Raw genomic sequence first — 20,410 nt, forward strand, 5'->3', positions numbered from 1 at the left:
AATACATCAGAGGAAAGCATCAGGTAAGAGAGCAGCTGTCCAACTTCCATCTGCCTACTTGGGCACCTGGGTGAAGTATGAATGTGCTTAAATCAAGAAAGGAGACAGACACAGCAAGGCAGTTATTGCTGAGAATTGCCTCCCTATTTAGCCTTTATGGTGCCTTGGGTACTGCAACTCTAATGATATAGAAAATACAGTAATTGTTTTGCATTATTGAAATGCAAGTGTTTGCCTTTAAATCAGAACAGCTTGTCATCATTTGTTATGTACTCTCAGCATTTAACCTAGCAGAGTTTAAAACTACATATTTCATGAAAACCTGAACTGCGTATCAGTAGTCAGGTGTTGGATCATTTAACTATACTCACAAAATCTTTTTTTTTTACACAATGTAATATCACAAAATACTGTAGAGCTGGTTAAAGGTTTGAAAGCAATTTGTCTGATGCACAAAGTTTAATTTTTTGGTGGCAGAACAAGAATACATGTGTCCTTGTTCTTTATTCAGAGCTTTAGCCAAAAGACCTTTCTTTCTCTAATGCTCATAGGTTGGTTGTGGCTTTCTATTGATACTTTGCTTGTTACTCTAGATATAGAACATATAATTTCCTAGCAGTAAATTATTCAAATTAAGGTATTTGGTTTACATAAAGTCTTGCACCCTGCTTTACATGAAAGCTGACTGGTGTATTTAAGAGAATAAATTTAGATGCAGCATGAAAGATAATGCTGTGCTGGTTGACTAGCTTGAGCAGGGAGGGAAGCAAGGACATGGAGATTTGAGATAATCAGCTTTCAGTGTTTTTTTCTGGTGGCCAGAACAAAATTTTCCACTGTGATTTAAAAAATATACATGATGACATTAAAAATGTAGAGCCAGTTCTTATTTGCTCTAGTATAAACCTGGAACAACTTTTAAATTTCAGTGATCTATGCAGCAGCAGCTGAAATCAGAACCCAAGCCACAGCTATTGTGTTTTATCTTCTCTTCATGCACTTAAAGGGAACTTGAAGGCTGAAATCTCCAGAAACTGTAATGAGTTCACTGACTTGGCTTGGTGTTTTTTTTTTTTTTTTTTGCTTAATGTGTCAGTAATATAAGTAATATATGAGTGTGAGATTGAGAAGAAGATTTTGAGCAGTCTGTCCATATTGATAATGTGAATGAACACAGACATAAGCTGGTGTGTGTAGTATATACATACCCTACATGTAACTCACTTTCTCTTTCCAGAAACCAGAAATGTAAAATCTCTTGTCTAATTTCTTTTCTAGTTGAGTGCATATTACAGTTTCTTAATATTTTGATAAATCCCATCTTAATCTGCTAACTTGAATATTTCAAATTATTTTATTTGTCCTTCATTGGTATCATACAGGAATATGGAGGTGGAAGAATAATGCAGAAATGAAATCCTAATAGATGACAGATTTAACATCTCTGTAGGCTTCCGCTTTGCTATATATAGGGTTCTGCAGAACTGTGTAAAATTCTTAGTAAATTTGAATTTCCACTTGCCAGACTGATTGCATTAGAAGAGCTGAACTGGATCCCTTTTCTTGCTTTAGACTTGTGGCAGGGAGAGGAAAAGTCATAACCTGGTCACAAGTGTGGTTTTTCAACAGTACCAAAAGCAAGAATACACTGAAATGTGCCAAAATTTAAAGTTTGAAGATTTGGGGGGTTATTTTGTTGTTTGGGGCGTTTTTGTTTGTTTGTTTGTTTGTGTTTTTTTAACAGGAAAGTGATCATCTAAAATTTTGTAACCATGGAAGAAAGTATCTGTTTGATGTATTTAAATTATTCAAAATCTAGGAATATATCATATATATCTGTAAAATGTTGAACTTATTATTTGCAATGTACCTTTAAAACCAGATGTGTTAGCTCCAGCTCATATCAGATATAGACTTTTAAAATTATCTCTCAAAAAATTGATAGCTAGAACATCAATTTCTCAAAAAGATTTTACATGCACTTATTTTTAACCTCCAAGTGTAAATCTTATAATCAGAAATATTTTTATTTAGCTATCAGAATGTTAATGTTTGGCCTGAAATACCCACTGTAATGCTAATAATCTCTAGTTGAACTTTCTTTTGGGTTTGTTTGTTGTTTTTTTTTTTTTTTTTAAACTAGGAATAATCAGTGTTTTAACAAAATTTCACATTTTTACTCCTTATTTCATTTGAATTTTTTTTAAAACCAGAAAAACAGGTTGTTAATGGAAATAATTTTATACACTTGTTGAAAAGCAACTGCTATCACAGAAGAATGTAAACTCTGTTTAAGATGGCATGTCCTGTGTAAACAATGAAAATAAGAAATGCTGCATTCTGTGTTCAGTGGAAGACAAACCACAAGTGAAGGTGATGGACTGTAATTCTAAGGAAATAATTATTTTAAAGATTGTTTTTTTTCTTAATGCAAAATACAAAATGCATAAAGTGTTTAAAAAACCCAACAATTTACCCAGGCTCAAAAAGCCACAGGACTGAAGACGCCTGCTTAAATGTATTCTTCACAAAAATGACAATGCGAAGTTAGGTAGAAAAGAAACCTGCCTCAGTGTTATCTTGAATGTATGGCTCCTTTGAATAGAACAGAGCCAAAAGGCTTCTTGTTAAAATATGATTCACTTCTCTCCAGTGGCTGTTTCCACAAGACAAGAATAGGATTGTTTCTTTGATAGATGAATAGGAGAAATACAGAAGAGGCAAGAAAGCAGGCGTGTCAGCACATAGCCAGTGTCCTTCTGAAAACAGCTAAGTCCGAGGTTTAACCTATCATTAGGTTTTATGCTTTGATTAATCTGCACAGTGAAATCTGGTGAAAAGTACAGAGTAAGGAGTTTTTTAGTAATTATTCCTAAGCGTGTGTTTCTGTTATGATAAGTGACTAAGCATAGCAATTCTGGCTGTGATGGAAAACAGAGAAAAGTCTGTCCTTGATTTGCATCTGACTGCAGCAGCTGGCATAGGTGTGCCCACCTAGGTGGGCCAAAACCAGCTGGGATAGCTATTATTTTACTAAATAGATGCTCTCTGTCTTTGGGGGGGGTCTACTGATTACCAAAAAGTTTTATGTTTTTTTTCTCTTTAATATATAAATTTAACAAGCTTAGTAATTTTTGAAATATATATATATGAGTTCAAAGATGTATTCATTGTCTGTAAGACAGTGCAGCTTTCCTCTGGTTAGAGGGGCTGGTACAGGCTGAAGGTTATAAGCAGTGTAGGTGTATATTTGGGTACTATTTTTTCTTTTTGAGTGATAAATTTATGTTTAAGATGAGATAGATGATAAAGTACCTCATGAGGCATCTTCAGTGCCCTGAAATAGCATTTGAACAAGTTTCATTGTCCAGCTCTAATAGTGTGATTTATGGAAGCTCTCTAAGCATAGAGAGTTTTGTTTTACAGAATTTTGAGGGCATTGAGTATTGCTTTCACTTAAAATCTGTAAATTTAAAAGGTGCAGGTGTGAAAACTTGAGAGGAGAAAGTTGTGCTGACATTGAGAGGGCTTTTCTGCCCCCTCTCTCCCTCCCGTCTGCTGGAAAGAGAGGCCAAGGTTGAGCAATCCACACCAAATTGCCTAAACTTGGTTTATAACACTGGAGAATGGGGTGACATTAACAAATACACCTTTCAAAAGCACGTCTGGCCCATGGTGTAAACTGCACTAGGTAATCCTGCTGGGATGGAGGGGATAGAAGGGAGAGAAGACAGCATGCAATTGATGCCTAGAGACTAATATGCTGGCTCTGTTGTTAGTTAATGCAGTTGGTTTTATTTCCTGGTGCCAGCCCTTTCACTCTTAACTGGCATCATGTCCTTGCTTTTGCAGAGTGTTTCTTTTGGCACAGTTAGGTGCTGTTATGTGAATGGTGTAACTGTTTAAGGTGGTGTGGCCTGCTCTGTTGCATGTGCTTGTAGTGGTCAGCTCTCCAAGACTGTGGTACCCAGCAAATCCACCCGCAGCTGTGTTCTGCTTTTAACTTCTTGGAGCTGCAGGTAGGTAACTTCAATTGCCAAGAGTGGACAGGTTATGTAGCTTGGGCCAGCTTGAAATATTACCTCCAAGGCAAATGAACACAACTAAGTAGCTGAAGCTCTTAATCATAAAGCAGAGGAAATTCCACATTGCTGTTTAAGCCGTACTTTAATTTATCTGACATGTATGCCAAGTACCAGCAGTCTGGAGTTTTTCTTAAGTCTTCATCATTTGCCCACGGTAGCTTGGTTTTGTCTGTTTTTCTTCTGAATGTTCCTTCTGGATTGACTGTTCTTATCACTTGTGTGCTCTCAAGTGGTGTTTAAAAAGTTCTTTTATTTGCCGTGCCAAAGAAAACTAAAAGCAGAATCACTGCATCTGCCTCGGCTAGCAGATTGACACTTTGTGCTGCAGGTTCCCATGGCTTGTAAGGAAAAGTACCTTAACACTTCAAATTCAAATGTAAATCTTTTCTTACTCAGGAACATTGTCAGTAAGAGTGGAAAAATTATCCTCAGAGATTTCTGAGGTAGAATACAAGCAAATCAAACATACTTAATCTTTTTTGGAAGGGATTGTAAGTTTTGTTTAGGTCTGCTTTGGCTCAGAATGGTTCGAGGTGGGCTCCATCCCCATCTTTCTTTCAGAGCTTTGCAGAGCTAAGGAGAGAAAGGAAAGGTGCTTAAAACATTGACAGGGAAATAGGCAGCTCTGAGTCCTCAGCTTTGAGTGCCTGCTGGGGGCAGGACTAATGAATAAAGCATCACCATTTTTTCATTGCTCATTTTTAGCAGAGCCCCAGCACCCTGGTGGAGATTTAAATAGTAGCTCATAAAGATTAGGAGTTGATATTTTTCATCTGTAGCTTTCCCTAACAAAAACAGTCAGAATTGTATCGACAATTAAAATGAGATACTGCTCGGCTGCAAGCTCTCTGTGCTTTTGTCTTGTATTTATTAGCTGTTGTAATTCTGTGTTTGGTTTGCTGGGTTTTGTATGGAGAGGTATGTCTTGGTGTGCACTGGTACCAAATGTGTGTTTTCTTAATACTTTTCTCTCTGTCAAGGCTCTAAAGGGAAAAAAAGGAAACCATATTGAATGAAACACCATTGCTGGACACTGGTAACATTTAGGTGTGCTAGTAATAATGTGTCTCCCAGTCCACTCTCCTGAAACATCCCTTAGTTCATTTTAATGTCTCTCTTCATTCTTATTAATGCACTTTGCTGTTCTCTATTCTGCTGCCACATTGTATTACACGTACCTACACATGAAATCTGCTCTGCTCTTCTGTCACCTCCAGCTCTTTTCCAGCACAAGGATTGTCCCTACATGTCCTCTTCCTTTTTTGCTGATACTACCTTCAAAATTTTTTCCCTCATAAATTATTTTTTTCTTTTCCTAGCGTAGCATTTAATCGGGATTTCTATCTCATATTCAAAGTACTCTGAGCAGTTCATCATTGTGATCTCAGCACCATTTTCCTCATATTTTTTGTATTAACACAGTTGCAAAAGTATCTTGACAGCTTTTAATTTTTTAAGATAATGTTGCACAATGTCAGGTTTTATATTTTTAGTAGGTGTACCTAAATTACATAATGTGTTATCTTCTATTGGGCTCTAATGTTCTTTCACAGAAATGGATTAAAGTCTGTGGTGTCTCAAATTGGAGTTGCTTTACCCAGACAGTTTTAGAAGATACCTAAGCAAAAATCTTTTCATTTACCAAGATCTAGATTTATTGCAATCTCTAAAATAATTTACGGTGTGTTTCATGAGCCTTAAAATGTGAATGAATTTTAAAAGCTATGCTTTTTAACTGTTTAAAAAATAGTCAGTTCAAGCTTTGAAGTCACAAGTCATTAATGTTGAGTGAGAATAAAGATTTTAAGCCATTTTAACACTAAGTGTGTTCTTTTCACAATTCCCCACATTATCTTAACAAAATGAATGAGCTTTCATTAGGAAAAAAGTAAAAAGTACAAGATTAAAGTTGATGAGCTAAATCAAGGTGTCCTGCTTGGTTGATTTAAATCCGTGATTAAAATCAGTGATTTGATTTAAATCAATCTACTGTTCTTTCAGCCAGTCTGAAATGAACTGTTCTTCATTTCCTGCCTAATTAGAATTGCTTCTGTAAGATTAGTTAGGACTGTGCTTTGATACAGAAAATCTGCTGCATCCTCTGAATTGCCTGAATTTTGGTTTTGGGGGATGAAGACTTTTTTTTCCTCTTGTTTTCCTGCTTTTCAAATAATGCTTTTAATGAAGTGAGACTACTCCTAGAGCGGTATACCTCTATCCCTTAATGGCTGGAGATAGAAAAGCAGGTCTACAACTACAGCTCACCTTGTTAAGGATCATTTCAGCTGATTACTTGTTCACATAGCAGGGAAGGAGTTGATTTTTGCTTGTGTCCTCCTGCCATTATTCTGGGACTCATGCTCCCAGGTGCCTGCTTCTGCTGAGCCCTGTCTGTGCAGGTCACCCTCAGCCACAGAAAGGACTGAATATAAAGGTGTAGAGATGTAATTAAGAAAATGAGGGGCAGTAGGTCTCATAATGGCTATTTTCCCATGGCTTCATGCCCATCAGTGTGTCCACAAAGTTGGTGGAAGGTCCTGTGGAAATTTGTCTTCTCTGTGCAAACTTCTGCACAGGATGGATGCTCTGGCAACCTGTCAATTTAAGCTTATTTTGCAGTCTTTTTCTCACCTGACCACAATCTTTCATTTATTTATTAATTTATTTTCCCCTCTTCCCTGTCTTCCTGATACCTTTGATGTGAAGTACTTATTACATTCCTGTGAAACTCAGAGTGGAAATTGTCAGCTTCTTAACTCATGGTTTTGTTGTGGGGGTACCTGTGAGCGGCAGTCACTCAAGCTTCATTTTCCTTTGCTGTGAAGAAAGCCTGTAACACAGCCACACAAAATTTTATCCTTCTAAAACCTGTAGTCCAGGGTTCTTTAGGCCCGCAGAAGCAACCTATGATAAACTACTTTGCACTCTGAAGTGTAACTAAATAGCAATTTCTATTTGTAGCTGTTGCATCTATCCTGAAAAATAAAGTGATTTCATCCTGGTGTGAAATCCAGGACAAAACCAGACTATTATACCACATGGCCTGTAAGCAGAACTGTTCAGAAAAACCCTTAGTTGCTGATTTAATTACTTTGGTTGTTCTGGAAGACAAGTCATAGGAAGGATGAAGACACCAACTTTGTAGCATACCAGCTCAGAATATTCCTCCAGTCAAATGCTGCCTGCCCTTTGCCAGTCATGAGAACTTTGTGCTGCACCTTCCCCTATAGAAAAAAATGGGTTTCAACAAAGCTCTTTTCCTTTGATTTTCTTTCTTAGCCTACTCTGTTGTTTAAGAAAAAGATTACCATATACTCTGGATCTTTGGCATGCCCTAATATGTTGAGATACAGGGGAGGATGGAGGCAGCTGTGAAATATTACTTTATTGTTGATGTGCAGAGAAGGTTGTTTGGAAAAAAATACTACTGCCAGTTCTGAAAGATGAAGAATTTACCTTTATGGTGAAAATGAAAAATCTGTACAATCTTGCTTGTACTTCAAATAAGAAAATAATGCTTTATTAACTAGAATATAATTTAAAACATGTTAAGGGAATTTACATTTTTCTAAAGAAGGAGCTGCCAAATCAAATTAGTTTTGAATTCAGGAAAACTCTTGTTGAGAGATTCAGACAAGCCATATGGTACTCTCTTGCAAACATCAAGGCAAGGGAAAGTATTGTGTGGGCTTTTATCACATTTTAGTCATTTTGAGAAGAAAAAAATGTTTAATATTTTTATGCATACAATTTATATTGCAATTTAATGAGACAGAAATGACGTGTACCTAAGATAAATCTAGATAATGAAAACCTACTCAGATGCATTCACCTTGATTTAAAGTGCCTTGTTTTGATTTTAGAGCACTTAATATATTTGTTGTTTTTTTTAATGTCTATGATGGATATTTATCTTATGTTGGACTAATTTCAATACTGTAGCAGCCAGTTTCAGGTGTTTATATGGACTATCTAGAGAGGAAAAATAATTCTTGCAGCAGCTGGTGGTGCACAGAAGGCGAGTTCAGGTGTGAAGCTTCTCCCAGGGACTTTCTGGTATTTCACCCTCAAAGCAGAGGCATGATGCTTATTAAACAGTACTTCAGGATAATGCTGAGGGTTTAAAATGAAACACTTACAACTCTGCAGCCTGGTGGTCTGTCACCCAGTTTAAAGCTGCTTTGTGCCAACTGTTTGTCACTGCTTCTCCCCATCCCAGCTCTGCCACAGCTGGCAGCTCTCCACACCGCATGTCTGGGGACATTTTCTGTGCTGTTCTAAAACAAGGGGAAATGCAGTATTGTCCAGGAGAAAGTGCTTTGAGATTTGCTAGTGAGTACAGGGATATGTAAATGGAGAGTTTAGCTTTTCTTGTTGACTGTTTTTAACAGGTACTTTCAAGTACCTGAGCCCTGTTTCCAAAGGTGCAGGTTCTCAGCCCTGTGTGTTCCTGCTCAAAGGTCCCCACACTGCTTTCCAGAAGGGGGAATGGCTGGGAACCAGCTGGAGAGCAGAGACTGCACTGCAGCCCTGCTCCATGGGGTCTGGTGCTCCCAACAGCTGTACTGGGTCTCCAAACCCAGCCTTTCACTCCTCTTTGCCCATCTCTGGAAGTGTTCAAAGCCAGGACTTTGAGCAGTCTGGTCTGGAGGATGGTGACACTACTATGGCATGGGGGTTGGAACTAGAAGATCTTGAATGTCCCTTCCATCCCAAACTGTTCTGTGGTTCTGTGGCTTGGTTTAGGCTGTGAACATCTGTTTTTCAGTGTGAATTTGCATATCAAATGCATTTATGAAAAAGAAAAACATTAAAAAAGTTAAACTGATCAGCCTAAAAAGCTGATTTGTACCCGTGAGAAGCTAAAGGCAGACACTCTTTTCCTGGAGGGTGACTTGGGTTGATCTAGGCTTTTGTTTCTGTATGTGGTGGGGCTGGGTTGGCATAGGTTGTTTGTGTTTGTTTTTTGTGACCTAATCAAGACCAACCTGATATCCCATCGATTCCCACCATGCACACACAACCCATAGCACATGTGCCATGGCATCCCTCCCCTTGGTCAGACAAGCTGACACTGACATTTCTGCAAAGACCTTCATCTATTACAAAAGGCAACTTCTAAAGAAAAAAAACTTCACAAAGTCACTTTTATCTTCACTGGGCAACACTTGTTTCCCATTAATTTAGAGAAAAAAGGCTTGTTGTCAGTATCAGGGCATTAAAAACATACATCATTCTGTGAGCTGTTCAGACGTGTTCAAAGCTCACATAAATAATTCTCTAGCCTTGGTATTTTAGGAAGGGCACCAGATGGTGCTCCAGAAAGAGGGGGAAAAAAAAGGACTCCAGAACTATTAATTAATTTTCAGGTTGTCTTTAGAATTATTGTGTATAGGAGCATTTTTTAAAATATTTATGCTAATTAGTGCATGTTTTTAGAGAAGCTGGAGATGATTAAAGATGTTCTGCATCCTCACAGAAGACAAAGTTTTTTCCTTTGGGGGTCAGATTTTTGACCCTCTGAGCCATCCTACCACCCCTCCAGATGGTCAGAGATGGCTTGGAGTAGCTGTAAGATTGTCTTTGCCTTTCAGGAATGTTTTCTGCCAGGTACCCAGAATGGTTTTATTCCTCTTGGTGGTGGTTTGGGAGGGCTCTCTCTAGGTAGTAGGTGCTCTAGGAGTCCCGTCAGGCATGATGGCTTTATCTCCACAGCACAGCACAGCAGGACAGCTTGCAACTGACTGACCCAGGGATGCTTTCAGCTGAGCCAGAGCTGAAGCAATACCCACAGACCCCATGTGAATGCTGTTCCTCTGCAGGAAACACAGCAGTGCTCTCAGGAGAGAAGTGAGAGCACCTCACTTCACAGCACTGCAGGTGCACATGAAGGCTCTGCTCTTCAGGACAGGATCTGTTTCAGCCAAGGGTTGCAGTAGCTTGGGTGCTTTGCCCACGTATGGCCAACATAACAAGCACCTTGTCTACAATGGCTGCAAAATGGTCATTCTCTGAGCACATAATTAGTGTCAAAAAATGGATAACTGGCACTGTACAGGTAAAAGCTCCTGCCACAAATCAAAATAACTCAGGACACCCATCCTCTGTGTTCCTGGTCAGGGCCAAGTGGTGATATGGGCAGCAGCAGCAGTACCTGGACAGGGAAATTGGTAATTATGGCCCACACGTGTAGGTCAGAGATGTTCAAATGTACTAAAAGTGCAGTTGGGCATTAAGGCAGTGTACAGGAGCATGATGCACTGTAGCAGCTGTCATGCTGACTAAAACACGGCTGCCTTCTCTGCAGAGTTTCTGACAGGTGTATAGAGGGAGGCAGTGACTTGCACACCAAGATTGGTGTTTACAGAGAGTTTCAGTGACAGCATAAATGCAGCCACTCTGCACTGAAAGCCGTGCATCTGAGGTGGGCTACTCTGCAGGAATTGTGTACTTGGCCATTCAGATCAAAATCTGAAATTACAAGCACCAGAGCCTGTGCAGTTGCTATCATTTCTGATACTGCTGTTCCGTGTCCTGAACTGTGCTGACGTGAGTTGTGTGCAGAAAACACATTTCCTAAAGCCAGCATAGTGTATTGCTCAGGCAGTCAAAGTTTCTCTCTTCCTGCAAACCACATAGCAGGTTTTATTGGTGGCATAGGCACAAACCTGGAGTTGGGGCGTTCTATTGAGCCAGGGTTATGCTCTGGAAGTAGTAGTAACTCCAAGGGGGTCCTAAAGTGGTCTACCTAAGGTTGGTCTGGGCTGGATTCCTGGGAAATCATTTGATTGTGTCTCTGTATTGTCTTACAAATGGGGTCCTGGACTCTCAGGATGCTGCCACAAGATTTATTATAGTAATGGGGGAAGCCAAGTCAACATAACAGATTTCTAGTAGCTGTGCTGATGTCTTGTGCCTTCATCCTCATGCTGTGGCACTACTTGTTCTTGAAGATAAATATGTGCATAAATATTTGAAAGATTAAACTTCTTTGTGGCTTCTATTTTCACATACTGAAAGTAACTCCCTTTTTGGGTCAACATACAGGCTTTGCAATGCATCCTGCTGCTTTTCAGCAACACTGTATTTGCAGAAGGCAATAACTAGGCATTAAAATTCTAGGAAGTAGCTCCTACATTAATTTAAAGCATTAATAGGAATCATGCTTTGCATATTCTAACCTTTCATGGTTTTCTCCAGAGGGCAGCTGAGACTTACATCAAGTTGTTCAATAACTGGACAGTACCTATATCTTCCAATGTTATATTATATTGGAAATTCACTGTAAGCTGTGACTGCATCCACCAGATTTGAGCTGCTGTTTTGTGCTCCTCTCCAGCATTGTTTTCTATATGCAGAATTATATTAAGCAATGGTTTGGGGGGGGGGGGGTTTAGTAAGAAAAATAACCAATTCATGCAAAGCAGAAAAGTGATAGCACATCAGATGCTAGTTTGTATATGCACATAGAAATGTGAATTCATATGAGGTGGAAGCAGAACATGATACTTGGCAGCATGTCCTACCCTCACACATGTCAGGAATATCCACAGGTGGACATGATGGGCACTGGAGTCACACCAGCCTCAGATACCTCCATATCCATGTGTCTGCATTTCTCCATTGAATAAGAGTCTGTATAAACTTTGCGTTTATATATTTGGTTTTATATATTGCTTGCAATTTTTGCTCTTGGCACACCTGTGAGTTTTCAGTGTACTGGTTAAGAAAGGCAGGCAAGGACAAACTTTCAGAAATTGAGGTGGTGTTGATTTCTCCCGCTGGTGCAAGTGCACATCTGCTTCAGCTCTTCCTCCTAAGGCAGGAGGCGGCTGCCAGTACCAAGGCTGGCTACAGGCATCCATGAAATTTAAAAAACTGTCTGTGAGGAGCCCATTAAATCTAAAGAGAGCCACACTGAGGAGCTCTCAGTCACTTAGTTTAGCATAAACCATAAGGATTTATAGCATTATACTTTCAATGAGCTTTTCCCCTTCCACACCTCCGTTGTTGTGCTATCAGTGAAATGATAGCTCTCGTTTCCAGGTAACAAAGACCTGTGGGTGATTTGGCAAGGCTACGTTCATCTCATCTGCTCTGCTCTGTCCTCTCCCTTATCAGCAGGGAAAGCAGCTGGAAAAAAGAGCAGCCAAAAGCCTGTTGTCAGCTGCAGGGTGTCTGTCCAGCAAGTTCTCTTGAAAGCATGTACAGCTTTTCTCACCCACTTAGTGTCATGGAAGGATAAATCTGTCCTTCATCTGTGCCCTCTGAAGTTGTATCTTCTGTAAGGCTTTGGCCTTTGTTTGTTTGGGTTTTTTGTTTTGAGGTGATTAGTGTATGGTTTTCACCACAAATAAATGATGCTCATTTACTGAAAAAATTATTCTGTACACTTTCTATGCATTTGGGTTGCAGGTTGTTATTTTCTCTGTCATGAAATCTAGCTGATTTCTTTGGGAAATGAATACTGCCAGCGAGCAGCAGGTCTGGTAAAAGTGTGACTGCAGTAAGGCAAGTGTGGCAGGACATAGTTAGTTAATTAGCTGTGACCCTACAGCCTTGATGAAGAGCAGGGAGGAAAAACACTTTTCTGTGATACACAGTATTGGATGTGCAATTTTGAATGCCCATTTTGGCAGAGTGTCAGTGCCTTGCGCCCTTCTATGAGTCCCCTATCAAACTTACATTCACCAAATATTTTACTTCTTACTTATTGGAGTATATAGGAATACAGCTAAATCTTTTGCAAATGTTTCAGAGCACTGATAAAGAGAAACATGAAATGATGGCTTCTCCCCATGGGGTCTTCTCTGCTTGCTGGGAACGCTGTTTTTGCAGAGGTGAATACACAGCAGATAGTGAGCCTATAGTGGCAGAGGCTGGGGCCACCTTAGGGAGGTTTTGCATGAGTGGAGAGAGGCCCAGGTGCACCCAGAGTGCAGATGATGGAGAGGGGTACATTTACACACCTGCAACAGTCAATAGGAGAGATCTGGCCTCTTCCTCTGTTTTAGGATTCCTTGATTGAGCAGATCATGATTTGAAGTAGAGGGGCAACAACGATGATTTAAAAAAAAATTACATTGCTGGAACCTGGCAGGCACTAATTTTCAGCTTGTAAAGACCTTAGAGGGTGGAAGGTGCTTGTTCCTTCTGACTCTGGGCAGAAAGGACACAACTCACAGGAAGAATGTGCTTAGAAGAGGAAGAAAGTTGTTTACTGTTGAGTTTTCTTTGCATAGGAGGACTCTGGTGGCATTAATTTAACTATATCCCTTTTCTAATTTTTGTGTTACTTGCCTTCTTTTTCCCCTAATTCCTAATTTTTTGTCCACTGCATTTATTTACTTTTAACTAGAGTGGTCAGTGATATTTTTCTTCCCTCATAGTTTGCAATATTATTTGCTTTATGGTACTTTGATTTTGTTCCTGAGACTTCTTCAAGCTTAAATAAGTATATGAAATACATACCTGTTTTGGAAAGTTCATATTTTTTAAAATATAAGTTGCTACTAAGCTTCACTAGCAAGAAGTTCAGTATACTCTATACTGTCAATATTAAATCATGAAGAAACAAGAGGCACAAGATCTTTTTTTTTAGTATGCTGTCTATTGACTTTTTTAATAGGGAAAAAGAGATTCATGGAACGATATAATGGTGATTTTTAGGCAATTGTTTTTGAACTGCAGGTTTTATTGTACTTAGTAGAAACTTTTAAGTCCCTTCAAGTTATTGGATACACATCAGCATTGCTGACTAGCATAATGAGAAAATAAAAACCAATTTGAGTAGTCTTAACAAACGGAGAAGTGCTTTAGAAGTGCAAGTGAGAGGCACATCAGAAGTGTGCTTCGGGAGCAGCCAGGGGCTAACCTCAGAAACACTGAGAAGTTTCACCAAGCCACAAAGGCTTTGTTGATCCCATTTTGCCTAATTAGGTATACCCTTTAAAGTAAAAATTCTTTGCAGTATTGACTCAGAAACTGTTCTCTGAGTCACATTTGCTTCTCATCTCTTGGCAGATAGCTTGTATCATCAGACTTTAGTAAGCTGTAACTCACTTCCCTGGCAGATGTGCCTGACCACTTGTAAAAAATCACACCATATGTCGGTAACTATTTTAATAAACTATTCTCAAATGTTTAGTGTGTTAAAAAAAAAAAAAGCCATAGTTCCTTTAGTCATGGCTACATCTTGAGCAGAAGTATTTGTAAGAAGACACATTAGTGATTTTATCTCTTCCTCTGAATTATTAGAACTATCCTAAGCAATGTTTTGTTAAAAATTGCACAAAAGTAAATCATTAACTGTGGTCTTTCAGTTGCAGCATTGGCTGTGGGAAAGAACTTTTTTCCTACTGTATGGTGCTCGTAAAAGTCATAGCTAGGTTTTCTGATGCTGACCCCAATTTGCCAATTTTGGGTATGTCTTCTTGTGGAAATGTCGTCTTTCTTAGTGTTATGCTAATTCAAGCATTTCTTAGTTGGTAGTTGTGTGTTCCTTAAGTCTAATTTGTAAGTATTTGCTTGGAATTACACTGCCTTTTTTTTTTTTTTTTTTTTTTCTATTTACAGCAACATTACTATATTTGTAACTTTTTTTTAAATCTGTGAGATTTACTCAAAGGACTTGAAAATTTAAATCCGCAAATATGACTGATTTGGGATTAGCGCTGATTCCAGAAACAGCATTAGATAATTCTGAGCCAAAAGCTAGGGCCTCCATAAAATAGTGTGATTGGAAGGCCACTGAAATCACAGGTGATGTTTTGGAGTGGTGGTTTGGGAAAAGAAGCTTAGGTCTTCTTCTTTGGAAGGAAAATCTTGCTGTAACAAAGCCCACATCCTACAAAGGCATTGGTGGCTTTCACGGGTTTTTCCTTGCAGTTCTTTAGCAGATTTTGGAGCCTTCCTGATTTAAAAGGGAGAGGATTAAAAAGTGGAGCTTTTCTGGTCCCATTTCAGAGCTGTTGGACTTAGCAGTTTCCTTTGTCTTCATGGAGCTGGGCATTGGAGCGAGGCTGAGGTGGCACGGTGGGGAGGTTGATGTGCTGACACAAGTAGTTCATTTTGCTGTAGCATTTTGCATCAGTTACTGAGCTCTGAACTGCTCATTTAGTCTCCAGCTTTGCAGAGGGTAACGCTAGGAACAGCTCTTTTATGTCATTTGAAAGCTGTGCTGACTTGAAAGCAGTATCTGTTTTACTTTAAATGACAATGATAATGCATTTTATGATGGCCATTCACGTTTTAAAGGAGTATAACTATGTGCAAATTTCTTTTGCATACCTATCAAAAATTCTAGAAACTTTTAGTGATTATGACCTGGAAAATGTCATGGTTATTGCTTTATATGTAATATTTGAAGTTACTAAGCTGACAAAAGATTATTATTCATCATTATTTAGATGCAATCTAGGTGTTTGGGTACATTCAAAATGAAAAGCTTTTCTTCTGTATGTTCTCCAGCATAGTGCTTTAGCAATGATGATGGCAGAAGATGTTCAGGGAAATGCTCAGTGTGAACCTCACTAGGGTAAAGCCTGCAGTGATGATAATCCCTGTAAACTATGCATTGTAGTATCCACCACACAACCATCTGCTCTTGGAAGGACATAACTTTCTAAAACCTCTGTGTTGCAGGGAAATTTCCCTCAATCTTCCCAAAAGCTTCTGCTAATGTAGTTTCAAATCAGGGTGCATGAAAATCATACAGAGAAGGAGCACAGAGATGGAAAGCTGTTTTCTGGTTTGGGAAATGGGAAAAAAAGTGACCAAAATACTGAAACAGCTGGATATTTTGAGGTTGTGGAACAGAAGTATCTCTCAATAAAATAAAAAATAGTTGAGTAGTTTGGTTTGTGAATACGCACACAGTACTCAGAGCTCTGTATGGTCACCATGTAGGACTTTTAAAATTGTGGTTCAAGTGCGCCATGAGATTTTGGACCTAAACTCATGGAGGCTCAGTCTAGAGCTCACTCTTAAGGTTACGCAGAAAGCCAAATTATATGCATGTGTAGGAAACCTGTCCATCCCTGCCATTCCAGACTGGCTGAACTATAAAGAACCAGTGAGAAGCATGCAATGACCTCAGTCTTCTTGAAAAAGTGGGCTGAGCATTTCTTCATTGATTTAGGTGGTAGAGCCCATGTAGCCTTGGTCAGATGGGACAAGTTATCTCAGCTAGTTTCTAATTATGGCTTATTTCTTTGTACTGATAAGGAAAACGCATGTTTTATATCATATTAGAAAGGTATAATTGTTAGTATTCATAAGAAAGACGATGTCTGAAGAGCTGACATGTTTCCTTCAGGATTTTTTTCCTCATTCATGCAGAAAAACTATGTTTTAAGCACACTTAATGCTTGTGTAGGGTAATGATAGCTGAATTCTGTTGGCCTGCTCTGTGATGCTTTCAGTATCTCTTTAGCTTTAAATAGCCTGCCTGTTTCATGGTGTGGACTGTCCAGTGCCTTAATGTTGTTGGGTGCCAAGCCCCATTTCTCCAGCCTGCTGAAGTACTTGCCAAAATCAGTGTTAAGTACACAAGTGCTCCTCTATGTGTGGGTTTGGCTGCTTGTGTCACTGGAGTTAAGGAAGTGTTTATCTGACAAACTTGTCAAAAGCAGCTCAACATCTTCCAGAGTCACAACCAGGTTTTCAGCTGGATCTTCTCCCTTTCCTTCCCCACCCCTTCCCCCCAAAAAAAAAAAAAAAACAAACCCCTAAACAGGCCAAAACCAGTCCCCATCGTGCAAGTTAACTTCACAGCTTCAAAGAGCTCAAGTTAGCAGTCTTTATTCTGAAGGGTAATTGCTGTCTGTTCCATCAGTGCTTATAAGTTGAAAAAGGATTTTTTTCCTTTGGTGTTAAAATTGCCTGGCCTCTAATATTATTCAGGGTTAAAACTAATTAAAGGAATACTGTGATAAAGTATAAGAAACCCTTCAGCAAGTTCTGTTATGTTGCTTTAAAAGTGTTTGGTGCATTAAATACTGATGTATATGTTTATGTACAATTAGTTTCCCCCTTGGATACTTTTGATGATTCTTTGTAACTAATGGTCCTTTTGATGAGCTAGTTGCTCTTGTGTGTGTTTATTTCTCTATTTGAATAGGTTGAGATAAGACACAATACATTGTTTCTATAACCTGTATCAGATAACATATTAGCAAACACATGCACCTTTATTTTTAATCATATTTGTACGGTGAAGATAATCACTGTTTGAATTTTCTTGGAAGTGTTTTCCCTGCTTCCCTATTTTCATGCCCAGCATACAAATTATTGTACCCAACTAGCTGAAATGAGGGATGTTTTACGTTTGAGTTTTGATAACATGAGCTGCTTTTTTTTTTTTTTTTTTTTTTTTTTTTTGCTTGCTTTAACAGTATTTTGATATCCTGGAGTGTATCTTGTGTTTTCTGTGCTATGTTAGAAAATTAATGAGCACTGTGTGAGCTGTGCATAGGACTGCCCGTTGTAGCTCATGTGGAGAGGCTTGTTCTTGTTCTCAGCAGAGCAGGCTGGATCACAAGGATGAGCTTGTTGAGAAAATGGCAGCTGGGTGCTGTTTGCCTCCCCAGCTGTTGAGGCTCAGCAAAAAAAAAAAAAAAAAAAATAGGTTTAGTTGTGTTTTTCAACTGATTTTATCAGGCACAGGTGGTGAAATAAAAGGTGCATGACATGTTTGCTACACATGGTTTTCTTCTGCTATTGTGAAAGTCTTGAAAGTCTACCACATGACTTACTGGAAAAGTGACTTTGCCAGGCAATGAAAAGAGAGGGAGAAGGAGTAGTTAAAAGCTGAGCCCTACCTGAGGAGTCCATGCAGCCTGGAAAGCAGCTCTGGAGAGAAGATCCTGTGGAAGACGCAGAGCTGAATGGGAGCCAGTGATGTACCATTGCACAAAGATGGCTTGTGAGATTCTGAGCTGCATTAGGGAGGTACTGCCAGCAGGCTGTGGGAGGTGATCCTTCCCTCTGCTCAGAGCTAGTGAGGCCACACCTGGAGCAGTATGTCCCTCTCTGAGCCCTGTAGTATGAGAGACATGGTGTCCTGGTTTAGGGCAAATTTGGTAGAGAAATTCCAAAGGAGGGCCCCTCCAGAAAGCAAACCCACACGGCCCCTTCCCACAACTGGTTCGGGAAGAATTCCTTGGAGAGAAGTGGAAAGAACCTGTTTATTTGACAGGCACAGCACCCCCAGCACACAAAATGAACAATACCGGATGGCACCACTCTGAAAAAGATGACAAATTCAGAAAGTCTCTCTCAGGGGTGGTCGCTCTGTTCTCAGTCCCTCCGGCTCTGGGGCAGCTGCTGCAGCCACAAGGTGCAAACTGTCGGTGTTCCTGGGTCCCAGACGGGAGCAGGTTCGGGATGGTTGAAAAAAAGGAGAGGAGAAACAGTCCAGGAAGAAATTTGGACTGTTCAGCTATGCTAGCTAACGAGCAGAAGCAAAAGCAAGCAGAAGCAAAGCAGAAGCGAGAGCCAGAGAGAGAGAAAGAGCAAAGCAAAAAGCAAAAGCAAAAAAGCAAAAGCTGCACTAGCTACAGCCCTGTCTCTGTGTCCTGCCAGGCTGATGAGAAAACCCAAACAAAACTTCACTCTTCAAAGCCAGTCTTAAAGGCACAGAACATAATATCCAGCATAAACAGAACACACAAATGGGGATACAAGCATCACAATGTCACCCTAGGACACATGGGCATTCTGGAGAGAGTCCAAGGAAGGACCACTGGATCACCTCCCGTGTAGGATAAAGCTGAGAGATCTGGGACTGTTGAGCCTGGAGAGGGGAAGGCACAGGGGAGTCTCCCCAGTGTGTACAAACACTGCAGGGAGGGTACAAAGAACACATAGACAGGATCTTCTCAGTGATGCCGAGTGACAAGACAAGATGCAGTGGGCACAATCTGAAGCAGAGGCTGTTACTCTGAACATCAGATAACCCTTTTTTCCTGTGAGGGTGACTGAGCACTGGCACAGGCTGCCCAGGGAGGCTGTGGTGTCTTCTTCCTTGGAGATGTGCAAAAGCCATCTGGATGGGGTCCTGGACAGCTGTAGGTCAGGGCTGTAGATTGCCCTCCTTTAGCAGGGTAGTTGGACCAGTTGCCTCCAGACATCCCTTCCAACCTCAATCAGTCTGTGATTTTGTAAACTCTCCTAAATTATTTTTTTCTCCAAAGCAGGAGAGTTTTTTTCTAATACATTTTTGTATTGTACCAACACCCAGCTGTCATTTGTATACTGCTTTGTCTTTAAAAACAAAAAAAAAATTACTTTCAATAAAAGCATGTTCAATGAGGAGTGATTAAGCTGGTGAAGGATATAGAGAATGAGCCCTGTGATGAGTGGTTGAGGGAGCTGAGCTGTTTAGTCTGGAAACTAGGAGGCTTATCACTCTCTACAGCTACGTAAATGTAGATTGCAGTGAGATGGGAGTCGAGAAATGGCCTTTGGTTGCAGCAGGGGACATTTAGATTGGCTGTTAGGAAAAATGTCTTTACCAAGAGGACTGTCATGCCCTGCACCAGGCTGCCCAGGAAAGTGGTTGAGTCATCATCCCTGGAGGCCTTTAAAAGGCCTAGGGACATAGCTGAGTGGTGGGCCTGGCAGCGTTAGGTTTACAGTTGGACTCAATGATCTAAAGAGTCTTTTCCAACCTAAGTGGCTCTGTGATTCTAAAAGGTGCCATCCCAATCTTAAGAACATGTAATGGTTTTGTGAAACACTGATGTTCCCTAAAATAAATAAATTAGGTCAGTACCAGCCATTTATGCTGGTAGCTAAGTGAGTGCCCAGTAGGATCTATGTGTGTGCCTATATAGCTGAAATACCTTTTGGAAGTGGAGGGCAGAAAGAAAAATAGCAACTTAATAAAATATTTATTTAATGAAGCAAAGCTTCATAACCTCCCAGATTATATTTAGTACCAGCTAGTCTGGGCTACCTGGAGAAAAGATTTGGAGTGTTAATCCTAATGTAGAGTTTCCAAAGTAGTTAACTACAGTTTCTGAGGTAGGTGCTAAATGGACATAATAGCTCTTGAGTTTGGACACTGCCGTTGCAGAGGCTGCTGATTGACCTCCCTGCTTCATGCTGCTGATTGCTGCAAAGAACCAGAGCAGCCAACGTGTCCTGCTGTTCTCCAGTAATGAGACTTTGCTCCTTGGGTCCAGAAAGTGTAATAAAAAGCAGCACTGCTGAACCTGCCAGGGCAGAAGCATCAGCAGTAAAAAATTAAGTGCAAAGGAACATACAGGACATCTTTGTAGATGTAAAACGATCATTAGATGTAAAAGATCATTAAAATCAGT

At 39.9% G+C, this 20,410-nt stretch overlaps 1 protein-coding gene and 1 long non-coding RNA gene across 5 annotated transcripts in view; one reads left to right on the forward strand and one right to left on the reverse strand.

The window, feature by feature from the left end:
• ALCAM (activated leukocyte cell adhesion molecule) overlaps positions 1-20,410 on the forward strand; it is a 115,890-nt gene that overhangs the window by 55,194 nt on the left and 40,286 nt on the right. The gene's annotated exons all lie outside the window — the stretch shown is intronic.
• Positions 8,345-18,636, reverse strand: LOC134415092 (uncharacterized). 3 transcript variants are annotated; one of them, XR_010026931.1, is made up of 3 exons: positions 18,317-18,636; positions 17,906-18,123; positions 8,345-8,362 (listed from the first exon to the last, which is right to left on the reverse strand). It is a non-coding gene; the product is annotated as an uncharacterized LOC134415092 (long non-coding RNA). The 3 variants fall into 3 exon arrangements; XR_010026930.1 differs by lacking the exon at positions 8,345-8,362 and adding an exon at positions 17,512-17,674; XR_010026929.1 differs by lacking the exon at positions 8,345-8,362 and adding an exon at positions 17,512-17,683.

The sequence above is a fragment of the Melospiza melodia genome, chromosome 2, assembly GCF_035770615.1.
Source record: "Melospiza melodia melodia isolate bMelMel2 chromosome 2, bMelMel2.pri, whole genome shotgun sequence".
Taxonomy (NCBI): Eukaryota; Metazoa; Chordata; class Aves; order Passeriformes; family Passerellidae; genus Melospiza; species Melospiza melodia.